This window comes from Felis catus, chromosome C2, assembly GCF_018350175.1.
Source record: "Felis catus isolate Fca126 chromosome C2, F.catus_Fca126_mat1.0, whole genome shotgun sequence".
Lineage (NCBI taxonomy): Eukaryota > Metazoa > Chordata > Mammalia > Carnivora > Felidae > Felis > Felis catus.
This window is the reverse complement of record NC_058376.1, coordinates 102,823,367-102,841,937: the sequence shown is the minus strand read 5'-3', so window position 1 is coordinate 102,841,937 and position 18,571 is coordinate 102,823,367. Positions and strand designations below refer to the sequence as shown.

The window sequence follows — 18,571 nt, the reverse complement described above, 5'->3', positions numbered from 1 at the left end:
AAAAATATTTGATGACAGTTAATCTTGGTGGTAATATTTAGGCTTTGTAGGCTATATGATTTCTGCTGCAACCATTCAGTTCTGCCATTGTGGCATGAAATCAGCCACAGACAACTCGCAAACACATGATATATATATATATATATATATATATATATATATATATATATATATATATAATTTATATAATATATATATATAATATAATATATATAATTTCTTTAAAATGTGTTAATTTCAAAATAAAACCTGGTTTAGAGCCCAGTGCTACACTACAATGAAAAGAATAACTGTTATGGCTATAACTATGGTATTTATTGCCATAGGTTTAAATTTTGCTATAGAGTTATTTTTTTCTTTAAATACAGGATCTCCTGTAAAACTAACTTCAACATTATGAGCTTACCAACATTTGATAAATGAGAAAACTAAGATTCAGGTTAAATGACTTTTCAATATTATATTTTTAGAAAGCAGAAGCCAGATCCTGAAAAAGCTTTCTGAGTTAGATATATTGATACCATGAACTAAAAGAAGCTATATCAACTCTTAAATTATCTCAAAAATAAGATAAGTATATTATTTTGGTTTTTGAATTTCATGGGAATTGAGCTTTTTAGAGTCGGGTAAGAATTTTTGCCTAAGTTTTATTCTTTTAGTTGTAGAGACAGTTTGATTCAACTTCTTGTATTCTGGTACATTAGATATTCATTCATTCAGTGAAACTTAGATGGAGTCAAGAAATAGGAAATTTGTCTTTGTGCATTCTCAAGGAAAAATTTCACTATTGGGAAAGTAGTATTGGCTTATTAATAATTGTGGGTCTTTTGAAGATACCGCACTTAAATTCAGCAGCATCTCTGAAAATGTTTAAATGAGTGCTAAAAATGATCTTCAATAACTCAATTTTATTTCTATGCTGTTATCTAGAAGAAAAATATAAATTGATGTAAATAAGTTATAATACATATAATTAAAGTAAAAGTCACCTACCAAGTAGATTATATATACATGGTGTTGCATCATTAAACCGGTTCTTGTTTCAACTGCAATTCTAGTTACAAGAATGAATAGAACTTCCCAAATACCTATTTACCATTTAGGCTTTTATTGAATGGGTGAATACTGCATCTTGAATTGTGACAAAATTCTTTGACTTTTAAAAATTTTATACATTCTTTGTGGCATCCTTGGGATTTTTACCCACCTAAGATACTTAAATATGATATAAACTGATACTTTTATTATTTACTGAAGTATTTATAGGACTGCATACAACTTTATAGTATGAAAATTTTAGACAACTAAGACATTTTAGTCAGGCTAATTGCAGTAACTTCAGAATCTGTATTTTCTTCTACGAAAATACATTTTACATAATCTTGACTGTATATGTTATGGATCATTAACTTCAAAACCCATCAGGCTTACATCCTACAAATTTATAATTAGAGTTGGAGGCTAACAGAAACTCTGGGTTAGCAGTTGTCAAAGTTAGGAGTCTTAGGGGGTTCCTGAGACCCTTTGAGGGGTCAAAATATTTTTATAATGAATAGATGAATAAATGAATCCACTGTATTGACATTTCCAATGGAAATATGAATGCAATGATGAATAAACTACTGATACCCCTTAGGATGAATCAAGGAAGTGGCACCATAACATAAGAAAGGAATTCATTTGGGACATCTGGGTGGCTCGGTTGGCTGAGAGTCCAACTCTTGATTTCAGTTCAGTTCATGATCTCAGGATTGTGAGGTCAGGCTTCATGCTGAGCGTGGAGTCTGCTTGAGATTCCCTTTCTCTCTCTCTCTGCCCCCCCATTCCAACTCATGCATTCCCTCCCTCTCTCTCTCTGTCTCAAATAAATAAAAAGTAGAAAGAAATTTAGCAACCTGTGGCATAACTGCTGGTGGATTTTGGTAAGAGTTTTATAAAGGCTTGCTTCTTCCTGTTTGCTATTCTTGTATCTCTTTTTTTTCCCTTTCATTTTCTGATTATTATAAAACTCTTGAAAAAATAGGGTATTTATTCTTACTTTTAGAGCAGTGAAGAGAAAATAACAAGAGAGTAACTTCGGTGGCAAATATGGGTAGAGAAAGCTGTACAGAGGTAAAACTCAGATATGTATGTCTTTGGAAGGCAATAGAACATGGAGATCAGCCCTAGAGTTAGCTTTATTGGCCAGCTACTATGTAGGATTCCTTTTCCAACATCAATGAATGAAAGCAGCCTACTGTCATGACGAAGGGGAAATGTTGCCCATTCTTGGGTCTCTTTTCCTGCCCCTGCCCCTGCCCCAATTCCTCATTACTGCCTCCCCCTCCCTTATTGTGCCCCTACTGTGCCATTTGAACAAAGCAAAGAAGAGACTTAGTTTCTCCATGTGGCCCATTCAGTCATGCCTTTTAGCTGCAAAACCTTCCGTAAATGCTAAATGATATAAATAAATGGATATTTCATCCTCTAAAATTTCTCTTGGGAAATGTGTATGTTGATGAAGTAGAGGAAGGAAGACCCTAGAGGCTATGCCCATGTAATGAACAATGGCACTAGTATTTTCTTAAGAGAGTCTGTCCAGACAAATGTTTATACCTTTGTTTTGCTACACCTGAAATTGAATTTAGATCTACAATTTGGGAATGGAAGCTAGAACAAAGCTGAATTGTTTCATATATTAGAAGGGAGAGGAATTTAAAGGGTGATTATGAGATAGAGCCTAGAGTAAAGGAGGGTCAGAGGGAAACAAAACCATTCAGCAAAAAAGGGCTTTGGTGATCAGAACTACTTCCGTAGCTTTTAATTTGTTTGCTGTGTGTAGTGTGAAATAAATGTTCTTTACCATCTTCCCTTTAACAAGTCTTAAGCAAAATGCACACTTCCCTCTAACGCATTTTTGTGATTGGATTCTTTCAAAGGACAAAAAGAAAATAGGAGTTCTATGTCTGCATTGATAAGCTAAAAGAGGCTGCTTATATAAATAGAAGACTGAGGGATGATAGCTGATATCACATTCCTAATTCCAGTTTCCAGGACAGGACTTTGATGGGTTCAGCTGCCTTTCTCATCCTACCTGTACTAATAAACTGTGACCAGGGTACAGTTGTGTGACCTTGTACAAATGTGACTTCTCCTCCTGCATCCATATGGAAATGGTTTTGTTCTCAGAAAAGCAAGAGGTGGGGAACTGAACATGTAAATCAATTGATGTTCCTATTTCTTTTTTCCTTTACAAAAATAATATTTTAGCCAACAAGATATTGAGCCATGATTCAAACTTAAGCATGTATGAGTTTAAAGCAAAATACCTTCCACACTTTGTCTCCTACTAAGAATACTTGCATAGAAACACAAACCCCTACAAAATGTGTGAAAATTGATATGTTGTAGATCTGTATGCACTTGAGAAATGGTTAGGCAGTTGGGTCTTCCAAATTTGGAAAATTATTTTAGGGTCATTAGTTTTGACTGCAAATATGCTTTTTAAGAAAATTGGATGTTTTGTGGCCAATTATTACAGGGGAAAGTATTACTGGAAGCAGTTGAAAGGTAATTAGAGAAAGGAGAATTAATTTATTTGCTTGGAGAGTAATTACCTGAATAAAATCGCCTTTTAATTTTTAATGAAGTTATGATTTTAAACATTTACCAAAAAATAAATAATAGGAGGTTCAGACTCACTGATCTGCGATTTGTCTAAAGGTTGGATTATTTATTTCTCATGTTTCCTCTAATCACTTGGGTGACTTCATTTTCACTAAAATGCTAGTATCCTAGTTAACATGGTCTTCATTAATATTCCTTAAAAATATTAATAAAATCTTCTCCAACATGCTAAAAAGTGAAATTTCTCAAGTTCCAGCAAGAAAAGTATTAAAGACTTAAGGTTATATATAGAGGAATATAATGAAGGATGAAACATGTAAAAGTGTAGAATTTGTCCAAGAGTAGTATTTCCTGAATGCAGCTGGGTAATATAAGTAAGTCAATACTGATATTGCCTTGCAGTTAAAAAATTACGAGTAACAGACTTCAAAATAGTATAAGAACAGTTATTTCCAACTTTTGGCATTTGAATTATTTTTTGCTTTCACTTGTCTCCCCCTTTATCCTTTTCTATTACAAAAGGGAAACTTTCCTCAGACTTTACTGAAAGTAAAGCATTCTACTAATGCTTGGTGCCTTAGAGGACTTAGGGTATTTGGGAGGATGCAGAAGTTCACTTTAAATACGATTATCAACTTACATACTCATCAAAGCAAAGAGAACCAAGTTAATAGACTGTGTTATGTCTGGGTACATTGGCACCATTATCATCTATAATGTCTGAGGAAGAAGGGTATATAATGTTCCCTCAAAGAAAAGATATTCCTGTTGGGTAGAATTGGAGAAATCAGAGACTCAAGTTGTAGAAGGGTCCTTGGGGATCTAATTTCTCCCCCTTTCCTCTCAAAAGTGAGAAAATTGCTATTCAGAGAATTCAAACTTGTTCAAGGTCACACTGCTAGTTCTGTTTCTCTGTTAAGCAGGGTACTGGGAATGACTTAATTGTCTGAAAATGAAGCAGTTAGTTAAAGAGGATGCCAAGAAATTAAAAGATGTGAGGGGTTGGCAGCTTTTGAATATTAGTGTGGCTCTGAGGCGCCCCTTTCTTTCTAGTACATAGCAGTAGAGGAGTATCTTACACATGTTGTTTTTTTGTAAGAAATAGAGAAATAGTTCCACCTGTCACCAGTTTTCATTGTGGCCTAAACTCTTAGAAGCAGCCAGGAAGCAATGGTAACTAGTCCACATTCCAGTGGAAATTGACCATGATGTGACTTTGGTCCCCAAGCCAAAATTGTTCAACATTTAAACTACGTTTTCCAGTTAGCTGCTTTTAAAAACCATTTAGGGCATAGTGTTTCATGGCACTTTAAACCAGATGTCTCAGGTTCTAGCCTATTAAAATTTATACAAATTATACACTATGATATAGCAAACCAAATTTTGGTGTGATTCTACATATTTAAAGACTTGTGTTCTGCAAGCACAGTTAAAATTTATACATATAACTTATATGTGTATAATTTATACATATATACATACACAGTTTATCAAAGTGATAACATGCATCTGATTAAACGATCGAGTAATGTCTTTTTGCCATTAAGTTCCAGTTTCCAGATTTTAATATTTTGGCTGTTTGAGTATTACTTTCACATATTTGACATTTACCTGTTTCAGTTAATAACTATTTGTTTTCTCTTATAATGAGGATTTAATTATATAAATACCCATTCCTTTTCCATTCTCCTGTTTGAATAATACACTATTGTTTTTTGGTTTAATGCGTACTTAGTGTTATGACACGTAAAATGAACCACCAGAACACCCAAGAAAATAATACTCTTCTCCCCTCCCCTCCTTCCTCCTTGCTTCTAATTGTCATTAAAAAAAAATCACTTCTAATACCAAATACATAGTGCCTTTTTATCTACTAGGCACTATTTTTTAAATGTGTCACATATATTTGTTTTGTCTTCACAATGACCTTATAATGTAGACATCATCACTATTTAATAAACGGGAAACTGAAGACCAGAGAAGATGAGTCAACGGTGCAAGGTCACACAAATACGAGTAAGGGATAGAGCTAGAATTTGGACCCAGGCAATGTGATTTCAGAGTCATAATGTTAAATACAGTAGTCGCTTCTTGTTATATTTTGCTTTTCACAACTCTATCATATGAGAAATTTGTATCATTTATTTCTGATAAGGAAAAATTTGCCTCCCAGAGATTTTTATTTACTTTAATGATTTTATTTACGCCAGCATCAGAAAAAGAGAAAAGCAAAAACTCTTAGACTATGTTTCCGAGTCTGGAAAATGAGATAGTTGTGCGAACCTGTCACTGCTTTAGAAATGTCATTTGAATCAGGATCCGAATGGCATCTAAGGAATAAGAGACTGTTTTACGTTAAGAGAAACAGGGAATTGCCTCAAAGGGACTTTTTTCATATATCCAATCCCCTTGATTTTTTTCAGTCAACACTGGAATCTTCTCTTAGTTCCTGTGGTTTCTTGATAGCCGAGGTCTCCATTTAACCTTAGTAAGACTTTTTTTAAGTCATTATTTTGTATTGTTTTATACTTTGAATTTCCTGTGCACTTTCTGGTTTCTAGCTGTGACACAGCTGCCCATCCGCTTAATTATTTCCATGTGGTCTTCCTTTCAGACCTGCCTGCTTTTCTCTCTTCCCCTCCCTGCTGGGTCCCAGCATCCCTTCCCCACTTGGGCTAGGAGGGCTGCCTGCTGATAGACAGTTGGCCATCCCTAACCTGAGGGCTCTCTGCTCTTACTTGTCTCCAGGTGGTCATCCTCAGGAATCTGCAGGGATAGACTTAACATCAAGGCTCAGGTATTAACCATTCTGGTTTGAACTTCTGGCACTTTTATTTGAGTAAACTTTAACAGAAAATTGCTTAGATTAAAGCTTACTGTTACGAATAAGTGACAGATTTGGCTTTATGATGTAGGAAGTTGAAAGGCCTATTTTCCCTAATTTAAATTAATTCACTTTTCTTCACTAGTAGCCTGTGGATGAATGAAACCTCTGAGTAAAAACTGTAGGGGTTATTATAGCACAAAAAGGAATCTCACTGTACTTTACATACCCAGTGTTATTTTATATTAAAACTTGATCAAAACTCTTCCCCTTTTTGTTTTTGCCATAAAAGCCATATCCCTTTTCTTTGGTTTGCACCTGCTCAAATTCTAGATGCTCTTGACTTCAGGCTCCTGGAAGGCTGTTAAAAAGCATTGCCCTCTCAGGCAGACCTTGAAACAAACTGGAAGTGAAGAGAGCTAGAGTCAGTATGAATTCATCAAGTGCTATTCTGTTCATGAATAGTAAAAGTCACATAAAGTAGGTACATAAAACATTTAGCCAAGCTCTAGACAAGTGGGGTGATCCCAGTAATCTAATCCAGGGAGTAAAAATGATATATAAATTCAGATATACTGGGTTACTGGTATTGACACAGTACCAATAATTTTCAGGGTCATCCATTTACAAGGTTAAAATTAACAAGAATAGTCATGCCTTCAGGCAACAGGGATAGAAAGAGTGAGACGAAAAAACATGGCCCCAGTTGCCTGGAGGCAACAGCACTTTCTCTGACCCCAGATTCAAAGTTATCTTTCGTGGGGTAATGGAGCTAGGGAGTAGTGGTTTAAGATGCAGATGTAAAGGATATAGAAAAACAGGACATAGGTAATTGTAACATAAGGACCCAGTAAGTGGCCTTTTTTCTGTTTAGAGAGGTTGTCACTTGATTTTGTTTGTATGATTTGGCCTGTGACTCTATTTTTTTTGTGATAAAATATACTTACATAAAACTTACAATTTTAACCATGTTAAGTGTACAGTTCTGTGATATTAAGTACATTCACATTGTTGTATAACCAATCACTAGAACTCTTTTCATCTTGCAAGACTGAACTCATTTAACAACACTTCCTCATGACCCCTTTTACCAGCCCTGAAAATCCCCACTCTACTTTCTGTTTTGAGGAAGTGACTACTCTAGGTAATTTATAGTAAGTGGAATCAGACACTATTTGCTTTTTTCTGATTAGTTTATTTTACTTAGCCTGATATCCGCAAGGTGCATCCATGTTGTAGCATGAGTCAGAATTTCAATTTTAAAGCTGAACAATATTCCACTGTATGTATAACCTTGCATTTATCCATTCTTCTGCCCATGGAATTTGGTTACTTTCACGTTTTGATTTTTGTAAATAATGCTGCTGTGAACATTGGTGTATAGGTATCTGTTCAAGTCCTTGCTTTCATTTATTTTAGCTATATGCCTGGAAGTAGAATTTCTAGATCATATGGTAACTGTTTAATTTGTTTGAAGAATCACCATAATATCTTCCATAGTGACTGCAGAATTTTACAATTCCACCAGCAATACCCAAGTGTTCTGATTTCTCCACATCCTTGCCAACACTTCTTTCTCTCTTTTTCTTTCTTTCTTTCTTTCTTTCTTTCTTTCTTTCTTTCTTTCTTTCTTTCTTTCTTTCTTTCTTTCTCTCTCTCTCTCTCTCTCTCTCCCTCCCTCCCTCCCTCCCTCCCTCCCTCCCTCCCTCCCTTTCTTTCCTTCTTTCTTTCTTTCCTTCCTCCCTCCCCCCCTCCCTCCCTCCCTCCCTCCCTCCCTCCCTCCCTCCCTCCCTTCCCTTTCCTTTCCTTTCCTTTCCTTCCTTCCTTCCTTCCTTCCTTCCTTCCTTCCTTCCTTCCTTCCTTCCTTCCTTCCCAGCCATCCTAATAGGTATGAAATAATAGGTATCTCACTGTCTTATTGTGGTTTGTTGGCCGGTTGACTCTTAGGGGCTAAGCCCATAAGACATTTCCAAAGACATCTTTGTACTATGGCAATCATCTTAAATTCTCTCAGAAATAATGTGTATTATACAAAATAACTATAAAATAAATGGGCAAGTACTTCTGGGGAAGATGGCAAATAGAAGGATTCTAGGCTCACTTCATCCCACAAATATACCTCATCCTACAAGTAACAACACCCACATCAGCGTAAATAACAGAAAATGACCTAAAGACTGGCAGAAGAGACTCTTCAGCGCTAAATGTAGAAAAGAGGCCACATCAGAGAGGGTAGGAAGGGCAGAAATGTGTTTAGGAGCCAAACAGACTCTTGGGACCCTCTGTGGGAGAGAAGGACAAAGAGGGTTCAGAGAAGGAAGAGGAACGGACTCCCACACCACACACCCCAGGCTCAAGGAACCCACAAGAAAGATGATTCCCCATAACATGTGATTTGTAAAACCAGAGGGGCCTAACTATGCATGGGGTTTAACACTTGGAACTTTAAAAATCAGCAGGTTCACCTCTGGGGGAGATGGGAGGGGCAGAGTCCCTGTCCTTAAGAGATAGCACAAACAGCCCCATGGAGATACAACATAGAAACAGCAATTTGAAAAATGCCTGAGGTGTATAAAGAAGATTTATATACTAATCTCAGAGCATGTGCTGGAGGGGCAGGGATCTTTGGGAGACTTCTCCAAGAACAAAAGAGCTCATGGGTGCCATTTCCTTCCTTTGCCTCACAACGTAAATACATGGGCATCTGCAGGAATCAGCTCAGCACCAACACTCTCCACCTAGCTTGCTAACAGCATGCCCTGCCCTTACACACTTCTCTGGATCCACACCCTCCATCTAGTCCTGGGCAGGAGTTTTCTTGGGCAGCTGCAGATACCCTCCCACAGCTTCTGTGACCTGCCTCCTCCATACCCTTGGCTGGAACCATCCAAAGTGGTGCCACAGCCCAGCAATGTGTAAGCTGCCTCAACATGGGCTAGCACCACTCCAAAGTGACTCCTGCCACAGGGGAGAGAAGATAACCACACACACCAGTTCAACTGCTGTCCTACCAGTGGGCTGGGGGCAGACTTGGGTTGGACAGCACAAATAAAAAGCTGGTAATATATGCAAAAAATAAAGAGAAAGGAATCTAAGTATATCATTAAAGAAAGCCAGCAAAATATGAGAGAAGAGAGCAAGAGAAGAACAGAGAACTACAAAAACAACCATAAAATGAAAAACAAAATGGTAATAAGTCCATAACCATTTAGATCAATGGATAGATAATCTGGACAGAAAATTAAAGAAACAATGGCTTTGAGTGACATTTTTGCCCAAATGGACATGTTTGCCCAAAAGGATCCAATATATGGATCTATATATTCAGAATATTCCATCCTTAAACAGAAGAATGCACATTTTTTCAAGTATATACACAATATTTTCAGAATTGATCATATATTAGGCCACATAACAAGTTTCAACAAATTCAAAAAGATTGAAATCATACCATGCATCTTTTCTAACCACAATGCTACGAAACTAGAAACAAACCACAAGAAACAGGAAGGAGCACAAGTACATGGAGGTTAAATGACATGGTACTGAACAATGAATGGATCAACAGAGAAATCAAAGAGGAAATCCAAAAATACATGGAGACAAATGAAAATAAAAACATTATAGTCCAAAATCTTTGGAATGCAGCAAAAGCTCTTCTAAGAGGGTAATGTATAGCTATACATGTCCATTTCAACAAGCAAGAACAATCTCAAATAAAGAACCAAACCTTATACCTAAAGGAGCTAGAAAAAGAAGAACAAACAAAACCCAACGGCAGTAGAAGGAAGGAAATAATAGAGATTGGAGCAAAAATAAGCAAATAAGAAACTAAAAAACAAACAAAAACAAAAACAAAAAAACACACACGCGATATAACAGATCAAACCAGGAACTGGTTTTTGGAAAATTTTGAAAAGATCTACAAAATTGATAAACCTTTAACCAGACTCATTTTAAAAAAAGAAAAAAATGAAGACTCAAACAAAATCAGAAATGAAAGGGAGAAATGACAACTGACACTACAGGAATACAAAAGACTATAAGAGAATATAATAAAAAATTAAATGCAACTTAGTGAATATAATAGGACAACCCAGAAGAAATGAGTAAATTCCTAGACACATATAACCTCCGAAAACTGAATCAGGAAGGAACAGAAAATTTGAACAGACCGATTACTAGCAATGAAATTGAATCAGTAATAAAAAAACCTTCCAACAAACAAGAGTCCAGGACCAAATGGTTTTATAGGTGAATTCTACCAAATGTTTAAAGATGAGTTAATACCTATTCTTCTCAAACTCTTCCAACAAATAGAAAAAAGAAGGAAAACTTCCAAATTAATCCTATGAGACCAGATATCAAAATCAGATGAAGACACTACAAAAAAAGAGAACTACAGGCTAATATCTCTGATGAACATAGATGCAAAAATCTACAAAATATTAATCAACAAAATCCAACAATACTTTAAAAAGATCATTCGCCACAATCAAGTGGAATTTATTCCCAGGATGCAAGCGCGGTTCAAACAATCAACATGATGCATCACATCAACAAGAGAAAGCGTAAAACCGTGTGATAATTGCAATAGATTCAGAAAAGCATTTGATAAAGCACAATATCCACTCATGACAAAACCCTCAACAAAGTAGGTTTAGAGGGAACATACCTCAGCATAATAAAAGTCATACATGAAAAACCCACAGCTAACATCAAACTCAATAGTGAAAAAACAAGAGCTTTTCCTCTCAGATTAAGAACAAGATGATGTTCACGCTCACCACTGTTATTCAGCATAGTACTCGAAATCCTAGCCACAGCAGTCACACAACAAAAAGAAATGAAAGGCATCCACATTGGTGAGGAAGAAGTAAAACTTTTGCTATTTTGCAGATGACACTATACTATATATAGAAAACCCTGAAGACTCCACCAAAAAACTACTAGAACTGACAAGTGAATTCAGTAAGGTAGCAGGATACAAAATCAATATACAGAAATCCACTGCATTTCTATAACACTAATAATGAAGTAGCAGAAAGAGAATTAAGAAAACAATCCCATTTACCATTGCATCAAAAATAATAAAATACCTAGGAATAAACTTAACCTAGGAATGAATTTAATCAAGGAAATGAAAGATTTGTACTTTCAAAGCAATAACATATTGATAAAAGAAACTGAAGATAGCACAAATAAATGGAAAGATATTCCAGGCTCATGGAATGGAAGAAAAAATATTGTTAAAATGTCTATACTTCCCAAATCAACCTGCAGATTTAATGTAATCACTATCAAGATACCAACAGCATTTTTCACAGAACTAGAACCCATAATCTTAACATTTGTATGGAACCACAAAAGAACCCAAATAGCCAAAGCAATCTTAAAAAAGAAGAACAAAACTGGAAGTATTAACAATCCTAGATATCAAGATGTACTACAAAAGCGATAGTAATGAAAAGAGTATGGTACTGGCACAAAAATAGACACACAGATCAATAGAACAAACAGCCTCCAGATAAACCCATGATTATATAGTCAGTTAACCTTCAACAAAGGAAGAAAGGATATGCAATGAGAAAAAGATAGTTTCTTCAACAAATTGTCTTGGGAAAAACTAGATAGCTACATGCAAAACAATGAAACTGGATTACTTTTTCACACCATACACAAAAATAAACTCAAAATGGATTAAGGACCTAAATGTAAGGCCTAAAACCATAAAAATCATAGAAGAGAGCACAGGCATCAGCTATAGCAACATTTTCTAGATCCATCTCCCAAGGGAAGGAGAAACAAAAGCAAAAATAAACTAGTGGGACTACATCAAAATTAAAAGCTTCTTCATATTAAAGAAAACAACAAAACTAAAGGACTTGCTGAATGGGAGAAGATATTTGCAAATGTCATATCAGATAAAGAGTTAGTATCCAAAATCTATAAAGAACTTATCAAACTGAACACCCAAAAAACAAATAATCCAGTGAAGAAATGGGCAAAAGACAGGAATAGACATTTTTCCAAAGAAGACATACGCATGGCTAACAGAAACATGAAAAAAATGCTCAGCATCACTCATCATCAGAGAAATGAAAATCAAAACCATATGAGATAACACCTCATACCTGTCAGAATGCATAAAATGAAAAATAAAAGCAACCACAGGTGTTAGAATGTGGAGAAAAAGAAACCCCAATGCACTGTTGATAGGAATGCAAAATGGTATAGCTATTGTGGAAAGCAATATAGGAATTACTTAAAAAATTAAAAATAGAATTACCAAGTGATCCAGTAATCCACTACTGAGTATTTACCCAAAGAATACTAAACCACTGATTTGAAAAGATATACACACTCCTATTTTTACTGCAGCATTATTTACAATAGCCAAATTATGAGAACAACCCAAGTGTCCATCAATTGATGACTGGATAAGGAAAAAGTGGTATGTGTGTGTGTATGTATATATATTGCTCAGCCATAAAAAAGAATGAAATTTTGCCATTTGCAACAATGTGAATGGATCTAGAGGATACGATTCTAAGTGAAATAAGTCATAGAAAGATGAATACCATATGATTTTACTCATATACGGAATTTAAGAAACAAAACAAATGAACAAAGAAGAGGGGTACTTGTGTGGCTCAGTTGGTTAAGTGTCCAACTCTCAGGTGTCTGACTCTTGGTTTCAGCTCAGGTCAGGATATCACTGTTTCATGGGTTTGAGCCCTGTGTCAAGCTCTGTGTTGAAGGTGTGGAGCCTGCTTGGGATTCTCTCTCTCCCTCTCTCTCTCTCTCTGCCCCTGTCCTGTTTGTGCTGTCTCTCTCAAAATAAATAAACTTAAGAAAAAGAAAGAAAAGTAGAGAAAAATCTCCAGAACAGACTCTCTTGTTTTAATATGAAATTTATTGTCAAATTGGCTTCCATACAACACCCAGTGCTCATGCAACAGGTGCCCTCCTCGAGGCCCATCACCCACTTTCCCCTCCCTCCTACCCCCATCAACCCTCAGTTTATTCTCAGTTTTTAGGAGTCTCTTATGGTTTGGCTCCCTCCCTCTCTAACTTTTTTTTTCCCTCCTTCCCTCCCCCACGGTCTTCTGTTAAGTTTCTCAGGATCCACATAACAGTGAAAACATATGGTATCTGTGTTTCTGTGTATGATTTATGTCACTTAGCATAACACTCTCCAGTTCCACTCTTAACTAGTAGAGAACAAAGATGGCTGTCAGAAAGGAGATGGATGAAATGGACAAAGAGGATTAAGAGTACATTTATGGTGATGAGCACTGAGTCATGTATAGAATTGTTGAATCACTATTGTATACCTGAAATGAGTACAACACTGTATGTTATATGGAATTAAAAAAGAATTTTTGCAGGAAAAAAGGGGCAGTAATAGTGTTCTAGGACCACAGATTATTGTCTCTAGGAGAGAGGAGATACAGCCATCTCAGGATTTCAGTTCTTGTTTTGAATAGTTGATCACGGTTTTAATTGATAATTTGAATGACTGTGGTGTCTCTCTCTCTCTCTCTCTCTCTCTCTCTCTCTCTCTTTCTCTCTCTCCCTCCCTCCCTCCCTCCCTCCCTCCCTCCCTCCCTCTCTCCCTCTCTCTCTTTCCCTCATAAACACCATTAACCTTTCAGTTTCCACACTGGGGTCTCATTATAACCTTATAACACAATTCAGCTTTTACTTACATATTGCCTTATATTGTTTTATAAATGTTTGTTAATTTTCATTGCTTCTAGTAGAATTTGAACTGAGATCAGGGACCTGAGTCGTGATTCTTCTCCATACTTCATAGAACAGATAGCGCTAAAGAGAAACTCATTATATATATTCTTTGTTTGCCTTATATTAGCTATGTGTTGTAAAATAAAGGTTCATTATTTAAAAAATTTGAAAATAATCAAGAACAGGGACACCTGGGTGGCTCAGTCCATTAAACGTCTGACTCTTGATTTCAGCTCAGGTCAAATCTCCCAGTTCCTGGGTTTGAGCCCCACATCAGGCTCTGCACTGACAGTGAGGAGCCTGCCCAGGATTCTCTGTCTCCCTCCCTCTCTGCCCCTGCCCACTTGCACTCTCTCTCTCTCAAAATAAATAAGTAAATTTTAAAAAGAAAATAACAAAGAACAAAAATGAAAGAGGCCTTACACATCTAGCAGTTCTGTCAGACTGCTTTGGGGTAACGGGAGGAGGAGGGTAGATGGCACCGAAGCGGTTTCATTTCCTGGTGTTACAGCTCTTTGTGCTCAGACAATATGTATTTGTGGTTGATATGTTTTACTTTGCCCTAATTGAACCCTAGGGAAATTAGTGACTTGAACAATTGTTACCCATTTCTGCTCTTTATTTTATTGTTTTAATAACCTGGATTCTGTATTCCCCTCTCATATTTATGTTTTTCTCAGGGTTATTTGGGCGGGGGGGGGATGGGATCCAGAAACTTAAGCCATTTCATAAGGGTGTCGGGAACTCAAGATCATCCCTATATAATATGATTTCTTGTGGGTGTTTTTGCTCTTAAGGCTGATTCTTTTCCTTTTTCTCTTCCTTCTTGTCCTTCTCCTCTTCTTTCTCCTTTTGAGCTTTCAAATAATGACTACTTCATTGTCCTCCCAAAATTATAGCTCTTCAATTTTAAAAAAATCAGTGGGTATTTTCTTAGGCTGGTGCTTCATTTACAGATCAACTTCAGAAGAACTGAACCTATCAAAGGACATTTGTTGAGTTCTTTTGTGTGTTCTTTATAATGTTTTTAAAATATCTAATAAAGTTCTATACATTTCTTGGTGCATTTATACAATATATTTATTATTATTTATAGTTATTGCTACTGAAAATGGTATATTTTCTCTTCTAAGTGTAAAAGTTACTGATTTTCTTTATATTAATGTTGTACCCCATTATCTCACTGAATTACCTTGCTGTCACTAGTTTTTGCACTTGATTTTCAGGGTTTTCAGGTATGTAATCTATAAATGATGGTATCTTTATCATGTTTTTCTTAATTATAAGGTTTTTTTTAAATGTTTCATTTATTTATTTTGAGAGAGAGAGAGAGAGAGAGAGAGAGAGAGAGAGAGAGAGAGAGAGAATGAGCAGGAGAGGGGCAAAGACAGAGAGAATCCCAAGCTAGCAGCACAGAGCCTGACATGAGGTTTGATCTCACAAACCATGATATCATGACTTGAGGCAAAATCCAAAGTCAGATGCTTAACTGACTGAGCCACCCTGGTGCCCCTCTTTATCCCCTTTTCAATTTTAATGCATCATATTTCTTTCTCTATTTACAATGGCTGGTAACCTCTAGGGCAATGTTCAATAATGGCAATGAGTGTGGCCTTTCTTGTCATTTTCCTAATTTGAATTAGAATGATGGTATTATTTTTTCATGAAACATACTGAATTTGGATGTTTATAGATGTTTCTATTCCAACTTTATTGACGGTTTTAAAATAAAGAATGGCTGTTGACTTTATCAAACATCTTTTTACCAGCAATGACAATAATAATCGTGTGTGTATATATATGTATATGTTAATACTAATGTATTCTTTTTTTTCCTGAAGAAGCTCCTCTTGAATATTCATAAAAAGTTTCCTTGCATAAATATATTCATATTTGTGATTACATATTTTCTTCTAGTATGTTTCTATTACTTCTTTTTACCTACCTGCCTTTAGGCTCAGCTCTTTTGATTTTAGTATTCTGTATTTTTTTATGTTTCAATGTTTCTTCCATAGAGTTTATATATTAAGGCCAAAAAGCTAAATTTCTCTATAATTTATTTTCTAAAATAAATCATCTTTGATTGTTAATTTGTCTTAAGTACAGTCTGTCTTTGACTTTCCAGTACTACATTCTATTCCTTTATGTTTAAGATATTAAAATATTTCATATTAATATCCAGGGTTTTTTTGTTTAAAAAAATTAATCTTGCAAAAAATCTGTTATTCAAGGCTGTTGTTGTCATTGTTGTTGTTGTTAATTTGCCTTTAAACTGGGTGGAATGATTGCCCTCGTATTGATCTTAGGATCTTCTCAGATCTTTTGTTATTCTTTTTTAAATTATTTTTTGAGAGAGAGAGAGACAGACAGAGAGCAGGGGAGGGACAGAAGAAAGAGGGAGAGAGAGAATCCCAAGCAGGCTCCACACTGTCACCATGGAGCCCGATTCAGGGCTCAAACTCACGAACTGCGAGATCATGACCTAAGCTGAAACCGAGAGTTGGACACTTAACTGAGCCACGCAGGTGCCCCAAGATCTTCTCAAATCTTAAGTTGTTTTTGTTTTTGTTTTGAATTGCCAATACAATTGATCTGAGAACAAATGGATTTTATTTTGTGGTAACTCTGTTAGGTGAATTAATTGCAGGAAGATTTCATGTTGAGGATGAAATAGAGCTCCAGATTTCACCTTCTTGTCCTCCAAAATGTTGCAGAACAGAGTTGCTTTCCGGGTTTATCTATTTCTAGAAGTGATCCAAATTGTCCCCTCTTCTTACAATCCTTTGGCCATTTTAATCAGACTAGAAATAGCTGAGGAGATTCCTGTGTTCAAGATGCTGGTTTCAGAAAATTATATGTAGTCTTAGTGCAGTGCCTAGAATACACTAAGTGCTTAATAGCTATTTGTATTAATTTATTTTACCAAGGTTTTTATTTTATATTTTATTATATTCCAGTCCCAAACTAAATTATTGTTTTACATTCCATTTATAATTACAGAAGTCATTAGATTAAAAAAAATTTTTTTTAGCTTTATTTATTTTACAGAGAGAGTGAGAGTGAGTGGGGAAGGGTCAGAGATAGAGGGAGACCCAGAATCCAAAGCAGGCTCCAGGATCTGAGCTGTTAGCACAGATCCCAATGCGGGGCTTGAACTCACGAACCATGAGGTCATGACCTGAGCCGAAATTGGATGCTTAACTGACTGAGCCACCCAAGCTGCCCTAAAGTCATTAGATCTTTTTGGGTTTTATTAAATCTAAGGTTTCGTTTATTTGTTTGCTTTTACTCAAAATTACCTTTTCTAATCATCCTGGTTGTCTTTATTGGATTCTCCTTCTCTAACCATATTGATTCATTGACTGATTCTTTACATCTGTTTTTCCCATTGATCATGGTGTTTTCCAGTAGACTAGGATAAGGTGACCTCACTTTCCTCAGTATGCTCCATTCACTTTCTCTCTCTCTTCTCCATATTCTCAGTCTTCAAAAGTCCTCTTGATCTTTGCATAGTACCAACAACTTGCATCATATCCTTAACCAGATACAAATCATTTCATCATTTTTGATGATTTCCTATAAATCAGATATCAGTGGTACCGTGTGAATTGACAAGGACCCACTTTTGTCCCTTTGGAATCTTTGGTGTCTTCAGATGGTTTTAGAACTGAAACATAGAGACCAATATCACACCATCATTTTTCTCATCTGGAGTGACTCAGTTATACAAATTGACTTACACAAAGATTACCCAGTTTGCATAAGTTCTTGAGATTTTCTGATATGAATACTCAAGGTACAGTTTTCATATTACCAACTAAATCTTCACCCACAAGCCTGGAAAGCTTCCCAGGTCACAAGAACTTTGGAAAGAAGGTTTTTTGTTTTTTTGTTTTTTTTTTTAACCAACTGAAATAATTTTCTTTCAAAGAGTGGTTGGTGCTTCAACAGCTAAGAATCAGAATTAACATTTGTTGCTTCACAGACTCAATGTTTGAGTCCCACAAAGACTACGTTTCTCTTCTGTGCCTGAGTAGAGCATGACTTTCACATTACACAAAAAGAACTGACAGAGATGAATTTCATATAGAAGCAAATGCTAATAATTCACAAAACAGTTTACATGTTTCAAGGGTAAGAAAATAGTTATATAAGGGTAGTTATACAAGGGTAAGAAAAAAAATATATATATACATATATATGTGTGTGTATATATATATATATACACACACATATATATATACACACACACACACACACACATATATATATATATATATATATATATATATATATTCACACATACATATTCCATAGGAATTTTACATATATGTCCCCTAACTGTGCACGCATAACATGCACTCACATATGCAGAACAAAAGAGATAAGCCT

General features: G+C 35.7%; 1 long non-coding RNA gene across 2 annotated transcripts in view; it reads left to right on the top strand.

Moving 5' to 3' along the window:
* The window catches only part of LOC123380070, a 336,895-nt gene that overhangs the window by 286,529 nt on the left and 31,795 nt on the right, over nt 1–18,571 (top strand). The window lies entirely within an intron of this gene.